Source organism: Phyllobates terribilis, unplaced genomic scaffold (genome assembly GCF_046119375.1).
Source record: "Phyllobates terribilis strain yellow unplaced genomic scaffold, ASM4611937v1 Scaffold_2__4_contigs__length_985480577, whole genome shotgun sequence".
Taxonomy (NCBI): Eukaryota; Metazoa; Chordata; class Amphibia; order Anura; family Dendrobatidae; genus Phyllobates; species Phyllobates terribilis.
Window position 1 is genome coordinate 127,278,218 of NW_027362762.1, and position 15,575 is coordinate 127,293,792.

Below are 15,575 nucleotides of genomic sequence, written 5' to 3' on the forward strand. Positions count from 1 at the left end.
TTCTGGTGTGAGGGAGTGGAGTCAGTACCCAAATGCAGTTGCTGACACCAGTCCTCCATTGGTTTCTTAGAGCCGTTACCTTCCTCTGGTTGAGATGGAGGCAAGGGTTCCACGGCCTGTACAGAATTCTGGTTTATGGTGAACAATTTGGCTAGCGTGGCATACCGGGGCAGGTATACTTCTCTCTCCCCGATATTTATGATGCGAACGGACACCCTCCCATGGCGTACATCGACCACCCCCCGTGCCGTCAAAATGGTGGGCCTACTGTCTGAGTAGACGGGTTCTACCATTGCTTGGTAGTCTCTACCTCTTAGACCAATAGCTGCCCGACACCAAATCATCATCTCACTTTTTGGGGGCATGGCAATAGGGAACGGGTCACACATTCTCACGCTACCTATCTCACCACCAGATAGTTCCACCTGTTGCCGCTTCATCAGTGCCCGGATCTCTTTTAGGAGCACACGCTGCTGGCCGGAACTGGCGTTCTTGGCAACCTGCTGTAAAATGAGAATCACCTCTGCAAGACAATTTTCAATCACATTAGTTCCCAAGGTTATTCTAGGGTGACTCTCATGACGGTCTATGTCCACTATAATCAGTCCTTGTGCCGCCAGTTCGACTTTACCGATATTAATGGTCACCTCTTTGAATCCCACCTGCGGCACGGGCTGACCATTGCTGGCGATGATACTCAGGTCGTCATCTGGGTAGCGGGTTATGTCCGAGTCATTCCAGTACTGCTTGAAGAGCACGTACGGGATGGTGGTGACCTGTGACCCGGTGTCTAGTAGGGCACTCATAGGAATGCCATCCAGTACCACAGGCAAGATTGGACGTCCCCCTACGTATTTATCACGCCAGTTTGATGGGCCTGATGGTCTTATGCCTGGGGGTTGGCCCTCTACCCCAGGTTGTGCCCGTTTAAATGACAGTACCTTGCCACATGTCCGGGTTGATTGCAGCGGCGGCAGATGGGTTGTCCGCCCTCGTTGTATCTGTCGCTGGGTCTTCCTCTGGCCGGTGGGGTCCTCCTCAGTCGGCGCCACGGGACGTCCTCCGGTCCGGATGCCAGCTGGATCTTTCCTGGAGAAGAGACCTGTAAAGACTGCACAGTTCTGGTTAGCGCGGCAACGCTCTTAGTCAGCTCTTGGACCTGATGGTGCAGGTCTGTAGCCGGGTCACTGTTTAAAGCCTGCGCATCAGCTCCCACAGGCCCTGCAGACAAGGGCGCCGTCTCCTGGTGGTAAGTGATAGCAGGGTGCCTGTGGGTCACAGCGCCACCTGGTGCCGGTTCTCGGAGCACCCGGATGGCTCTGTGCAAAGTCCAGGTCAGGGTCCTGTAAGGCCATTGCCCGCAACTGGGTTCGGTGGGCATTGCACAGTAGACCCTCAATAAATTGTTCAGTCAACAGCTTATCTTCATTTCCCACGCTGTCAGGGTCTGCCTGCTTAATGGCTCTCAGGGCCTCTTGTAGGTTTAGAGCATAGTCTCTTATACTCTCATGTGCCCGTTGTTTGCACCCATAAAATCTTAGTTTTATTTCGGCTGAGGTGCGGGTGTCAAATGTGTCTTTCAGCCAGGTTAGTATGTCTCTGACAGTCCTCTTCCTCCCAGGTGGCCAGGACTTTACCTCCCTTTGGGCTGCCCCGATTAATTGGGCCACCAGGATGCTCACTTTTTGCTCTTCTGTGAGGGGGTACACCTGGAAGAGGCTATCCAGTCTTTCTCTAAAGTCATTTAGAGTATGTGACTCCCCTGAGTACTGGGGTAGCCAGGTTGCCCCCGGGATATAGGGCATGGTGAATGGCATGACTGCTGCAGCGGTTGCGCTGGCGGTGGCTGTGGCAGTGGAGCTCCCCTCGGTGTCCGACATCCTCCTTCCCCCTAGTGGACCGTGGCCTACCTTGCGATGCTCTTCTTCCGTAGGCCGCGGCTCCGCAGTCGATCGTCGGGGTTGAGGACCTGGCATCGCGCTCCGATGACGTCAGCGTCGCTCTTCCTCCCTTCCAGGACCTTGCGCAGCGTCAGAGCGTGGGGCGGAGCGTGGGGCGGAGCTTCGGATCTCGCGCGCTTTCGGCGTCCACGCCCCTCTTCTTCCCGTGCGGCGTCCCGAAGATGGCGTCCGAAGGCGGGAAGCAGCTGCGGATGGCGGGAAGAAGGCAGAAGACGGCGGGAAACGGTCCAAGATGGCGTCTGATGGCGGGAATCGGCTCCGGATGGCCGGAAACTTCACCACAGGTAAGTATAAAAGTCTCTTTCAGGCACGCAGTACCCGGTGGTTGCGGGCACGAAATCCTGCCGACTACGCCAAAGTTGACGCGCCCCCTGGGCCTTTGCTGCTGCTGCTGTGCAGGGGGAATACCCGGAGCCGGATCGCTGGGGGTTGTAGTTCTCCGTGGTGGTGACCCGGTCCGTGCCCAGGGTGGTCAAACCAGTGGCAGTCTAAATGTTGTAATAAGTGTCCGACTACGCCACCCGTGGATTGCGGTCAGTGGGGACCGCCGCTGCGCTGCTGACCGCTGAGGCTGATGTTGGTTGCGCAGCCGAGTATGGGATAACTCCCCACGGGAGGAGTATTGCCTCAGGGCAGCTAGTGTGGATAAATGATGGGAGTGATGGTGTGAGGATCCCAGTACTAATGGTGCTGGTGCGGCAAGGAATCACAGAGACGTGTGGTGCAGTTCAGGGTCTTTACTGATGGTACAAGGCAGACCCTCCCGGGAGTACTGGCTAGTATAAGGGGCCTGGTCAGTCTGCGAGCAAGCAGGATCTCCCCTGGCCAGGTGGAGTTGTAGGCCTCCCCGTTTATCTGCACTCTTCCTGGCTACCTTGCTGTAAGCGAGTGGAAGTAGCCCACGTCCCTGAGTATACTGTGTGGTGCTCACCCGTATGGCTGGTGACTTGGGGCCTTCTGTTAGCCTCCGCTCCTGGATGGCGGCGCTGGTCCCTTCTTTGTGACTGAGCCTCCGGGCTTCTATGGCCAGAGGACCTGGAATCCCCTGCCGGCTGGTTTCTGCTGCTGGGTGTATATCAGTCCCCACAGCCTCGGACTCCTGTGTCCGGCTTTAGTGTCTTCGTCCAGGGCGAACTCTGCTCAGCTCCAGCCCCTGGACTTCTGCTACTGCTCCTCCAGAGCTCCTAGTTCTTGCTTTCCCTCTCCAGGCTCTGACTGCTCTAATCCCGCCCCAGACCCAGTTTATAAGGGCAGATTCCTCCCCTCCCAGGTCTGGGCGGACCGTGTTGCATGCTTAGGGATCCTGACCAGAGAAACCTCCCACTTGCTCTCAGACATAATATCTCTATTACTGCGGCAACCAGACCCCTGGGGTGTCGCATATGTATATAATGTACTGTGTATATTATGTATGTACTCTATATACATGTACTTTATTATATATTGTATGTATATATAATGTACTGTATATATGTGTATGTATATATATTATGTACTCTGTGTATATAATGTACTGTATGAACATATACTATATTATACTGTATGTATCTAGAGATAGCATATAATGTAGGCACATAATATCTAAATATGTATATTATGTACTAATATTATGTATTGTATATATGTGTATATATATTATGTACTGTATGTATGTGTACGTATATATGTTATATAAACCATATATATACTGGTACTTTATTATAAATTGTATATACATTTACTATATTATAATACTAAACATACAAGTACTATATACTTTATGTACATATATACTGTATATATAGACGATACTCTATGTACTGTACTATATACTGTATGTGTATATATATTAGATACTGCATGTACAGTATATATTCTACATGATATGCTCTATGTACACATGCTTTATTATAGTCCCGAATATACATATATATGTTGTGTGTGTGTGTGTGTATATATATATATATATATATATATATATATATATACACACAATATTATATATTGCATATATTTTATAATATGCAATGAATATGTATTATAAATATATTATATACTGTATGTACATATATACTGTTTATACATTGTATGTACATATATACTGTATGTGCTTGTAACTTATACTGTATGTACATATACTATATTATATACTGTTTTTATGGTACATCTACTGTATTATATACTGGATGTACAGTATTGTGCAAAAGTTTTAGGCAGGTGTGGAAAAATGCTGCAAAGTAAGAATGATTTTAAAAATAGAAGTGTTAATAGTTTATTTTTAGCAATTAGCGAAGTGAAGGAACAAAAAGAAATCTAAGTCAATATTTGGTGTGACCGCTCTTTGCATGGAAAACAGCATCAATTCTTATAGGAACACCTGCACAAAGTCAGGGATTTTGGGGGATTATAGTCAGGTGTTTTAGTAACCAATTATATTAAACAGGAAACGATCATCATTTTCGTATGTAAGTTGAAACACAGTTATTAACTTAATCCCCTGTGTAGAAGTCTTAAAACTGGTTGAGGAGCAGCCAAACTCTGCTACAAAGCTGTGACAGGCCCTGTGATCTGCCCTGCTCCGCCTCCCCTTCCGCGCATGCGCAGAGCGCCGCTCCCATGGAGCGCACTTTGTTTCCCTCCGGCCCCATTTGGCTGCGTACTGCGCCGCAGCCTTGTATTGCACAAGCGACGGTGAGTCACTGAGACTTTGGTGAGTCACTGCGCGGGAGGGCAGGCAGAGGAGGGCACGTCACAGGGCCCTGTGAAGTGCAGGGGAGGGGGGAAATATGGTAATTTAGCACAAAGGCTGCGATTTAGGGGAATAGTAAGCAGATAGGAGGAGTTTGATTTGTGTCCCCCAGACCCAAAGCCTCTGGAAAACAGACTGCAATCAGACCTCTGCTATGGGCCGTACAGGTAAGTATAGATTTACTTTTTTATCACCTGTATGCCCATAGTAGAGGTCTGATATCACCCAGGGGGGTGACACATTCCATTTAAATATTTGGCTGTAACAGAAATCAGTTTGTTTGTTGAGTGGCTGGAGAGCGGTACAATAAGGAGTGTCTGCAGGCAACAGTGAAGCATGGTGGAGGGTCCTTGCAAGTTTTGGGGCAGCATCATAGCAAATAGAGTTGGGAATTTGGTCAGGAATATTGGTGTCCTCAATGCTGAGAAATACAGGTAGATACTTATCCATCATGTAATACCATCAGGGAAGCGTCTGATTGGCTCTAAATTTATTCTGCAGCAAATGACCCCAAACATACCGGCCGAGTCCCTTCAAAACTGAGTGCAAGTGTATCTAGAAGAACTGATGTTGTTTTGAAGGCAAAAGGGTGGTCACGCCAAATGCTGATCTGATTTAGTTTTCTCTATTTTGTTCATTCACTTTGCAATTTGTTAATTGATAAAAACAAACTTTAAACACTTCTGTAACGGGTCTGGGAGGCGGAACCTCTGGGCTACTATACAAGGGGGCGGTCCTTGTAAGGGAGCGGGTGGCGACCAGGCAGGCAGTCACAGCAGGTGACCGGGACAGTCTCTAGAAGAACGGGTAGGAGGTCACGGCAAGTGACCGGGGCAGTCTCTGGATGAACGGGCAGATGGTCACGGCAAGTGACCGGGGCAGTCTCTGGGTGAACGGGCAGATGGTCACGGCAAGTGACCGGGGCAGTCTCTGGGTGAACGGGCAGATGGTCACGGCAAGTGACCGGGGCAGTCTCTGGGTAAAGGGTTGGTACGACCTGTGGCGGCTGATGGTAGACGTGAGCTCCCAGGTGAGCAGGCGAGAGTCTCTGGATAAACGGGTGGTCACAGCATGTGACGGCGGAGCCTCCAGGAAGACCAACAGACAGGCGGCAGATGAGCGCTCCCAGGTGAGCGGGCAGAAGTCTCTGGACAGGCGGGTGGTCACAGCACGTGACGGCAGAGCCTCCAGGTAGGCTAGCAGACAGGCAGCAGATGAGCGCTCCCAGGTGAGCGGGCAGGAGTCACTGGACAGGCAGGTGGTCACAGCACGTGACGGCAGAGCCTCCAGGTAGTCTAGCAGGCAGGTAGCAGATGTGCACTCCCAGGTGAGCGGGCAAGCTGGTCCATAGACAGACTGACAAGAGTTGGAAGGCAGACCGTCGGACCTCAGGCAATCAGGCAGGTAGTTGATGTGCGCTCCCAGGTGAGCGGGCAAGCTGGTCCTTAGACAGACTGACAGGAGTAGTAAGGCAGACCGTCGGACCTCAGGCTAGCAGGCAGGTAGCAGAATATCAGGCAGGAATAAGACAGCAGGCTGGCAGGAATCTGGCAGGTATCTGGCAGGTAACTGGCAACGGGACCTGAGGGCTGAAGCAGAGTAGTGAACAGTGCAACAACATTGCTCGGGCACCTCCATTTTGGAGGAGGTGCCTTATATATGGTGAAGTCCTCCGGCCATTGGCCGGGGACTCCTTAGGACGGCGCGCGTGGCCCCTTTAAGAGGGAGGGAGCGCGCCCTAAGCACAGTGGCCGGGAAGGAGCGCGCGCTGCCAGCAGAGCGGGAGGAGGACGCCGGGCTCGGAGCAGAGAGGTGAGGGGAACAGCGTCCCTGCCTAGCAGAGGGCAGGGACGCCGACGCTACAGTACCCCCCCCCCTTTAGGCCCCCCCTTTTTTAGGCCAGACAGAAATTTAGCAAGGATGAGAGGGGCATGGATGTTCTCCCGGGGCTCCCACATTCTCTCTTCAGGACCAAACCCCTTCCAATCTACTAGAAAAAAGGTCTTCCCTCTTACCCTTTTGGTGGCCAGAATGTTCTCTACCTCAAATTCGTTTTCAGCGGAAACTGGAGTAGGAGGCGTGCCTGTAGACTTGGAAAAAGAGTTAAGTACCACAGGTTTGAGGAGAGATACATGGAAGGAGTTAGGGATCCGCAAGTTGGCCGGGAGTTTCAATTTATAGGCCACCGGGTTGATCTGACTGATGACCTCCAGAGGACCGATGAACCGAGGCCCTAACTTATAGGAAGGAATCTTGAGCCGGACATACTTGGACGAGAGCCAGACCTTATCCCCTGGACGGAATTGAGGAGGATCCAGACGTTTTTTGTCAGCATGTCTTTTCATACGCTCGGATGACAGGAGTGCGGACCGGGTACTCTCCCATGTGGAGGAAAATTTGTTAACAAGAGATTCCGCAGCCGGGTTGTCCACCGAGGTGGAGACGGGAAACGGGATCCGAGGATGCTGACCGAAGACTACAAAAAACGGGGATTTGGAGGAAGATTCGCTCTCGTGATTGTTGTACGAGAATTCGGCCCATGGCAGGAGATCCACCCAGTCAGAATGGTGGGCATTAACGAAGTGCCGGAGGTAACTGGTCAGGATCTGATTGATCCGCTCCACTTGACCATTAGACTGTGGGTGGTAAGCGGAGGAGAAGTCCAGGGTGACGTCTAGCAATTTACAAGTGGCTCTCCAGAAACGAGAAGTGAACTGTACCCCACGATCCGACACGATGTGACGGGGCAGGCCATGAAGACGGAAGATGTGGCGGATAAAGTCTTTAGCCAGCTCGGGTGCAGACGGGAGGCCTGGCAGGGGAATGAAGTGAGCCATTTTGGAAAAGCGGTCAGCGACCACCCAAATGACCGTACAACCGGCAGAGACGGGAAGATCAGTTATGAAGTCCATCGCTATATGCTGCCAGGGGGCAGCAGGTACTGGCAGAGGAAGAAGGCGACCGGCTGGCAGGTGTCTCGGAACTTTGTTGCGGGCACAGGACACACAGGCAGAAACAAAGTCTATAACATCCTTGCGCAGGTTAGGCCACCAGTAGTGCCGGGAAATAAGCTGGAGGGTCTTTTTCTGACCGGCGTGGCCAGCTAGTTTAGACGAATGACCCCAGTGTAGGATCTTCTCCCGATCAGGTACCGATACGAACGTCTTACCGGGAGGGAGACGATTTAGACTCACGGGAGCCACCTGCATTACTCTGGCGGGATCGATGATATGTTTAGCTTCCTCGAGATCAGATACCAGAAAGGATCGGGACAAGGCGTCTGCTTTAATGTTCTTGTCAGCCGGGCGAAAATGTAGAACAAAATCAAAGCGAGCAAAAAACAAGGACCACCGGGCTTGGCGTGGATTAAGTCTCTGGGCATGCTGGAGATAAGCCAAGTTCTTGTGGTCAGTGTAAATTATTACCGGATGAAGAGCCACCTCGAGTAGGTAACGCCACTCCTCCAATGCCAGCTTGATGGCCAATAACTCTCGGTCTCCTATGGAATAATTGCGCTCTGAGGAGGAGAAGAGTTTAGAGAAGAAGCCGCAAGTTACCATCCTCCCGGAAGAAGATTTTTGAGTAAGTACAGCTCCGGCTCCAGAGGAGGAGGCGTCAACCTCCAGAAAGAACTGCTTGTTGCCGTCCGGACGATGCAGCACCGGGGCGGAAGAGAAGGCCTGTTTTAAGGAAAGAAAGGCCTCCTCTGCTTCGGGCGGCCACTCTTTGGGATTAGTACCCTTACGGGTGAGCGCGGAAATTGGGGCAGTCCGGGAAGAGAAGTGCGGTATGAAGAGGCGGTAGTAGTTGGCGAAGCCCAGGAACCGCTGAATGGCCTTCAACCCCTCCGATCGGGGCCATTTCTCGATGGCAGACAGTTTCTCTGGATCCATTCGTAGGCCGGTCTGAGAAATAATGTAGCCCAAAAACGGAAGCGAGGTCTGCTCAAAGAGGCACTTCTCATATTTAGCGAAGAGGTGGTTCTGCCTGAGCCTGAGCAGGACCTGACGAACGTCCCTCCGGTGAGTCTGGAGATCCGGAGAGAAGACCAAGATGTCGTCCAGGTACACCACAACGCAGGAGTAGAGAAGGTCCCGGAAGATGTCATTGACCAACTCTTGAAAGACGGCAGGAGCGTTACAGAGACCAAAGGGCATTACCAGATATTCATAGTGGCCGTCCCGGGTGTTGAATGCAGTCTTCCATTCATCCCCTTGACGGATACGGACCAGGTTGTACGCCCCACGGAGGTCCAGTTTAGTGAAGACTCTAGCCCCCCTCAGGCGATCAAATAATTCTGGAATGAGCGGAAGGGGGTACTTATTCTTCACCGTGATCTAGTTAAGGCCTCTATAGTCTATACAGGGACGGAGAGAGCCGTCCTTCTTTTTTACGAAGAAGAAGCCTGCTCCCGCCGGGGAGGTAGATTTCTGGATGAATCCCCTGGCCAAATTCTCCTCAATATATTCGGACATCGACCGGGTCTCAGCAGCGGACAATGGGTAAATACGCCCACGGGGAGGAGTAGTACCAGGTAACAGGTCGATAGGACAGTCGTATGGTCTATGAGGGGGTAATGTCTCTGCCTCCTTTTTATTAAAGACATCAGCAAATGACCAATAGGGAATCGGAAGTCCAGGTAGATTAGTTGGGGTAGGAGAAGGACGGACAGGATGAACAGGAACCAAACAAGTCTTATGACAGTCCTGTCCCCAGCGAAGGACTTCTCCGGTCTGCCAGTCAAGCACGGGTGCATGTCTCTGGAGCCAAGGTAGACCTAGTAAGAGGGCGTGAGAGAGTCCAGGCAGAACATGAAAAGAGATGCTCTCAGAATGCAGCATTCCCACCTGCAGAGTTACGGATTCGGTGATGAGTTGGATGGGACGTGGTAAGAGGCCCCCATCCACAGCAGCGACAGATATTGGTACAGCCAGAGGTTTGGTGGGAATGCGGTATTTTTCTACCAGGGACTGTGAGATAAGATTCCCGGCCGCTCCAGAGTCAAGTTGGGCTAGTTCGAAATAACGATTCTCCCCGCAGATAATAGAGACTGACAGTAGCAGAGATGGAGAGGATTTATTCTTGTCTAGGTTGACCTCTCTGAGCGAACCTAGACACAGGCGTTTCCCGACCTCTCCGGGCAGGTACGGATCCGGTGCTCCTTACTGCCACAGTAGAAGCAGCTCCCTTCGGCACGGCGTAAGTCCTGACGGGTTTTGACCATCTTGGTCTGGTCGACCTGCATAGGCTCAGGAGAGTGTACCTGGGGAGAGACGGATTTCTGAAAAGTAGGAGCTAGACGTGGAAACCTCCTCTCACGGGTGACCTCTTTGGCACGCTCCTGGAACCGTAGGTCAATCCGGGTGGCAAGAGTTATTAGGTCATCGAGAGTGATAGGAATGTCCCGACCGGCAAGTTCATCTTTAATACGGCCGGACAGACCCTCCCAGAAGACGGATACCAGAGCGTCGTTATCCCAGGCCAGCTCCGAGGCAAGGGTACGGAACCGTATGGCATATTGGCCCATGGTGAGACTTCCCTGACGGAGGCGTAGCAGAGATGATGCGGATGAGGTCTTCCGTCCGGGTTCGTCGAAGACTTTCCGGAAAGCCATGAGAAAGGCAGGCAAGTCGAACACCAGGGGGTCTCCTCTCTCCCATAGAGGATTTAGCCAGGCCAGGGCCTCCCCGGTGAGATGGGACATGATGAAGGCAATTTTGGCACGGTCGGAGTTAAACTGGTGGGACAAGAGTTCAAAGTGCAGGGTGCACTGATTTATGAAGCCCCGAGCCTGGGCGGAGTCGCCTCCGAAGCGAGGAGGTGCAGAAAGTCGGGGTCCGGGGTAGGATACCATGGTATTGGTGGGCAGCGGAGCTGCCGGGTTGCGAGTCATGGCACTGGCGGTGGTTGCTGGTGGAGCAGTCAAAGTGTCCAGACGAGAATTGACATTCCGCAGGTGACCCATGATGGACTCCTGTTGGGACCTCTGACGGGACAGTTCATGACAGAGGTCCGAGAGCGAGGGAGCTTGGGTGCCACCTGGTTCCATGGCCCGAGCAAACTGTAACGGGTCTGGGAGGCGGAACCTCTGGGCTACTATACAAGGGGGCGGTCCTTGTAAGGGAGCGGGTGGCGACCAGGCAGGCAGTCACAGCAGGTGACCGGGACAGTCTCTAGAAGAACGGGTAGGAGGTCACGGCAAGTGACCGGGGCAGTCTCTGGATGAACGGGCAGATGGTCACGGCAAGTGACCGGGGCAGTCTCTGGGTGAACGGGCAGATGGTCACGGCAAGTGACCGGGGCAGTCTCTGGATGAACGGGCAGATGGTCACGGCAAGTGACCGGGGCAGTCTCTGGGTAAAGGGTTGGTACGACCTCTGGCGGCTGATGGTAGACGTGAGCTCCCAGGTGAGCAGGCGAGAGTCTATGGATAAACGGGTGGTCACAGCATGTGACGGCGGAGCCTCCAGGAAGACCAACAGACAGGCGGCAGATGAGCGCTCCCAGGTGAGCGGGCAGAAGTCTCTGGACAGGCGGGTGGTCACAGCACGTGACGGCAGAGCCTCCAGGTAGGCTAGCAGACAGGCAGCAGATGAGCGCTCCCAGGTGAGCGGGCAGGAGTCACTGGACAGGCAGGTGGTCACAGCACGTGACGGCAGAGCCTCCAGGTAGGCTAGCAGGCAGGTAGTTGATGTGCGCTCCCAGGTGAGCGGGCAAGCTGGTCCTTAGACAGACTGACAGGAGTAGTAAGGCAGACCGTCGGACCTCAGGCTAGCAGGCAGGTAGCAGAATATCAGGCAGGAATAAGACAGCAGGCTGGCAGGAATCTGGCAGGTATCTGGCAGGTAACTGGCAACGGGACCTGAGGGCTGAAGCAGAGTAGTGAACAGTGCAACAACATTGCTCGGGCACCTCCATTTTGGAGGAGGTGCCTTATATATGGTGAAGTCCTCCGGCCATTGGCCGGGGACTCCTTAGGACGGCGCGCGCGGCCCCTTTAAGAGGGAGGGAGCGCGCGCGCCCTAAGCACAGTGGCCGGGAAGGAGCGTGCGCTGCCAGCAGAGCGGGAGGAGGACGCCGGGCTCGGAGCAGAGAGGTGAGGGGAACAGCGTCCCTGCCTAGCAGAGGGCAGGGACGCCGACGCTACAACTTCTATATTTGATAGCATTCTTACTTTGCAGCATTTTTCCTGCCTAAAACTTTTGGACAGCACTGTCTATGCATCCTCTGTATCATATGCTGTATGTACATATACTATAATACTTCTATTATAGACCTATACTACATTATTTACTATTTGTACATATACTAATATATCTAATATATACAGTATGTACATATACTATAGTATTTACTGTATTATATACTAGATATCTACATATGCTATATTATATATTGAATTACATGTTGTATATATGCATGTATGCTTCTAGTACAATACAATAAATTATAATTTCTACTATATTTTATACTATATGTTGTTGCATATAGTGTACTATACACTGGATTATTTGAACAAAAAGACCACTGCTTGAGTAGCCACAAACCACCAAAGAAATATTAAAATAATTTTTACTAGGACATATTAAAAATTACAATACACGTATAGCATCTTGGTCTAGTAAGGAGGAAAAAAAACATAATGGATGAATATCAATCAGCTGAGACACCCACAGGAAAAGCATGGATTACATTAAACTCAGGTGCAATAGTGATAAATTAATTGTAAACATATAAGAAGTCTATGCAAATTGTTTAAACCAAGTGGTGATAAAAATACATCCAAGAACACCCATATAGATGCATATGCCAGAGAATATGTAAAAATCAATGCAAAATGCACTTCTTACCCATGGTGTATGGAAATGATACCCTCCACACTGGGGCAGCGCTGATGGACACAATGCGCTGGAGAGTTCTGAAGTGGCAGCAATGAGTCCGGATCTAAATCCCATTGAATACCTGTGGAGAGATCTTAAAATTGCTGTTGGGAGAAGGCACCCTTCACATAGGAGAGACCTGGAGCAGTTTATAAAAGAAGAGTGGTCCAAAATTCCGGTTGTGAGGTGTAAGAAGCTTGTGGATGGTTGTAGGAAGCGACTGATTGCAGTTATTTACACTACCGTTCAAAAGCTTGGGGTCATTTAGAAATTTCATTATTTTTTAAAGAAAAGCACTTTTTTTTTCAATGAAGCTAACATGAAATGAATCAGAAATACACTCTATACATTGTTAATGTGGTAAATGACTATTCTAGCTGCAAACGTCTTGTTTTTATTGCAATATCTAAATAGGTGTATAGAGGCCCATTTCCAACAACCACCACTCCATTGTTTTAATGGTACATTGTGTTTGCTAACTGTGTAAGAAGGCTAATGAATGTTTAGAAAACCATAGAAAACCCTTTCACAAGTATGTTAGTCCAGCTGAAAACGGTTTGGCTGATTTGAGAAGCTATAAAATTGACCTTCCTATGAGCTAGTTGAGAATCTGGAGCATTACATTTGTTTGTTCTATGAAACTCTCAAAATGGCCAGATAAAGAGAACTTTCATGTGAAACTCGACAGTCTATTCTTGTTTTTAGAAATGAAGGCTATTCCATGCGAGAAATTGCCAAGAAACTGAAGATTTCCTGCAACGGTGTGTACAACTCCCTTCAGAGGAGAGCACAAACAGGCTCTAACCAGAGTAGAAAGAGAAGTGGGAGGCCCCGCTGCACAACTGAGCAACAAGACAAGTACATTAGAGTCTCTAGTTTGAGAAATCGACGTCTCACAGCTCCTCAACTGGCAGCTTCATTAAACAGTACACGCAAAACGCCAGTGTCAACGTTTACAGTGAAGAGGCGACTCCAGGATGCTGGCCTTCAGGGCAAAGTGGCAAAGAAAAAGCCATATCTGAGACTGGCTAATAAAAGGAAAAGATTAATATGGGCAAAAGAATACAGACATTGGACAGAGGAAGATTGGGAAAAAGTTTTATGGACAGACGAATCAAAGTTTGAGGTGTTTGGATCACACAGAAGAACATTTGTGAGACGCAGAACTGAAAAGATGCTAGAAGAGTGCCTGACGCCATCTGTCAAGCATGGTGGAGGTAATGTTATGGTCTGGGGTTGCTTTGGTGCTGGTAAAGTGGGAGATTTGTACAAGGTAAATGGGATTTTGAATAAGGAAGGCTATCACTCCATTTTGCAACGCCATGTCATACCCTGTGGACAGCGCTTGATTGGAGCCAATTTCATCCTACAACAGGACAATGATCCAAAGCACACCTCCAAATTATGCATGAAGTATTTAGGGAAGAAGCAGGCAGCTGGTATTCTATCTGTAATGGAGTGGCCAGCGCAGTTACCAGATCTCAACGCCATTGAGCTGGCTTTGGGAGCAGCTTTACCGTATGGTACGCAAAAAGTGCCCATCAAGCCAATCCAATATGTGGCAGGGGCTTCAGGAAGCATGGGGGGAAATTTCTCAAGACTACCTCAGCAAATTAACAGCTAGAATGCCAAAGGTCTGCAATGCTGTAATTGCTGCAAAGGGAGCATTCTTTGATGAAAGCAAAGTTTGAAGGAGAAAATTATTCTTTCAAATAAAAATCATTATTTCTAACCTTGTCAATGTCTGGACTATATTTTCTATTAATTTTGCAACTCATTTGATAAATAAAAGTATGAGTTTTCATGGAAAAAAACAAAATTGTCTGGGTAACCCCAAACTTTTGAACGGTAGTGTATTCCAAAGGGTGTGCAACCAAATATTAAGTTGAGGGTGCCAAAAATTTTGTCTGGGCCATTTTTGTGGTTTTGTGTGAAATTATGCCCATTTTGCATTTTTTTCTGTTTTTTTTTTTGTGTTGTTCCAATACACACAAAAGAAATAAATGTGTATAACTAAACATGTGTCATTGCAATAAATTTCTGGGAGAAATGCTTCATTTTCCTGAACAATTTCAGTGGTGCCAACACTTTCGGCATTGACTGTGTATATTTATTTGTGAACCCATCTATAGGCTACATGATGGCATCTATGTAATCAATCTCTGGGAAATGTAATACAGTGATAACTATCAGAAGATTATATTGTGTTCGCACAGAAGTAGGAAGAACTGTACAAGATGACAGGTGTGACGTCTGTATAGAAGTTCGTGGATACAGAGGCTTTATTTTCTTCCCTTTTGTATCATCTGCAGTGATTTCCATCAATACCATTGTCAGTCTGAAGTAACCTTGACTATAAATGCTCATTTCTTCTTGCCCACTAAAACATAAAGCTCTTTTCTAGTTTCACAGATCATCGCTTCACTACAGATGTCATTGAAACTCGATATAAGCAGACAATAAATACCATTTGCTTCTACAAGGGCAGGGTCAAGACCTTATGTTTTACAGAAATCATGCTGTGCCACCCCCTATTTAGGCATGTCTAGTGTTGGTTAAAGGGAACCTGTCAGGTCCGATAAAGCTTTTAACCCTTTCACGACATGCGCCGTATATGTACGGCGCATGTCGTGTCTCCCACTTTGATGCAGGCTCCTGCACTGAGCCCGTATCTTTTCCTGCACATGACAGCTGATCTGATCAGCTGACATGTGCCTCTAACAGCCGCGGGTGGAATCGCGATCCACCTGCGGCGGTTAACTAGTTAAATGCCGCTGTCAATCTCCGACAGCAGCATTTAACATGGCCGTGCCGGAAATGCGTCGCAAACCACGTCCATCGGCTCGCCCGTCATATGATCGCGGGTCGCCGATGGGTTAGCATAACAACCCGGGGTCTGCAGAAGACCCCTGTGGTTGTCATAACTGATCTGCTATGAGCGCCGCCCAGCTGTCTGCATTCATAGAAGATGAGCACTTTTGATGCACACAGCAGGACTGAAGCCTT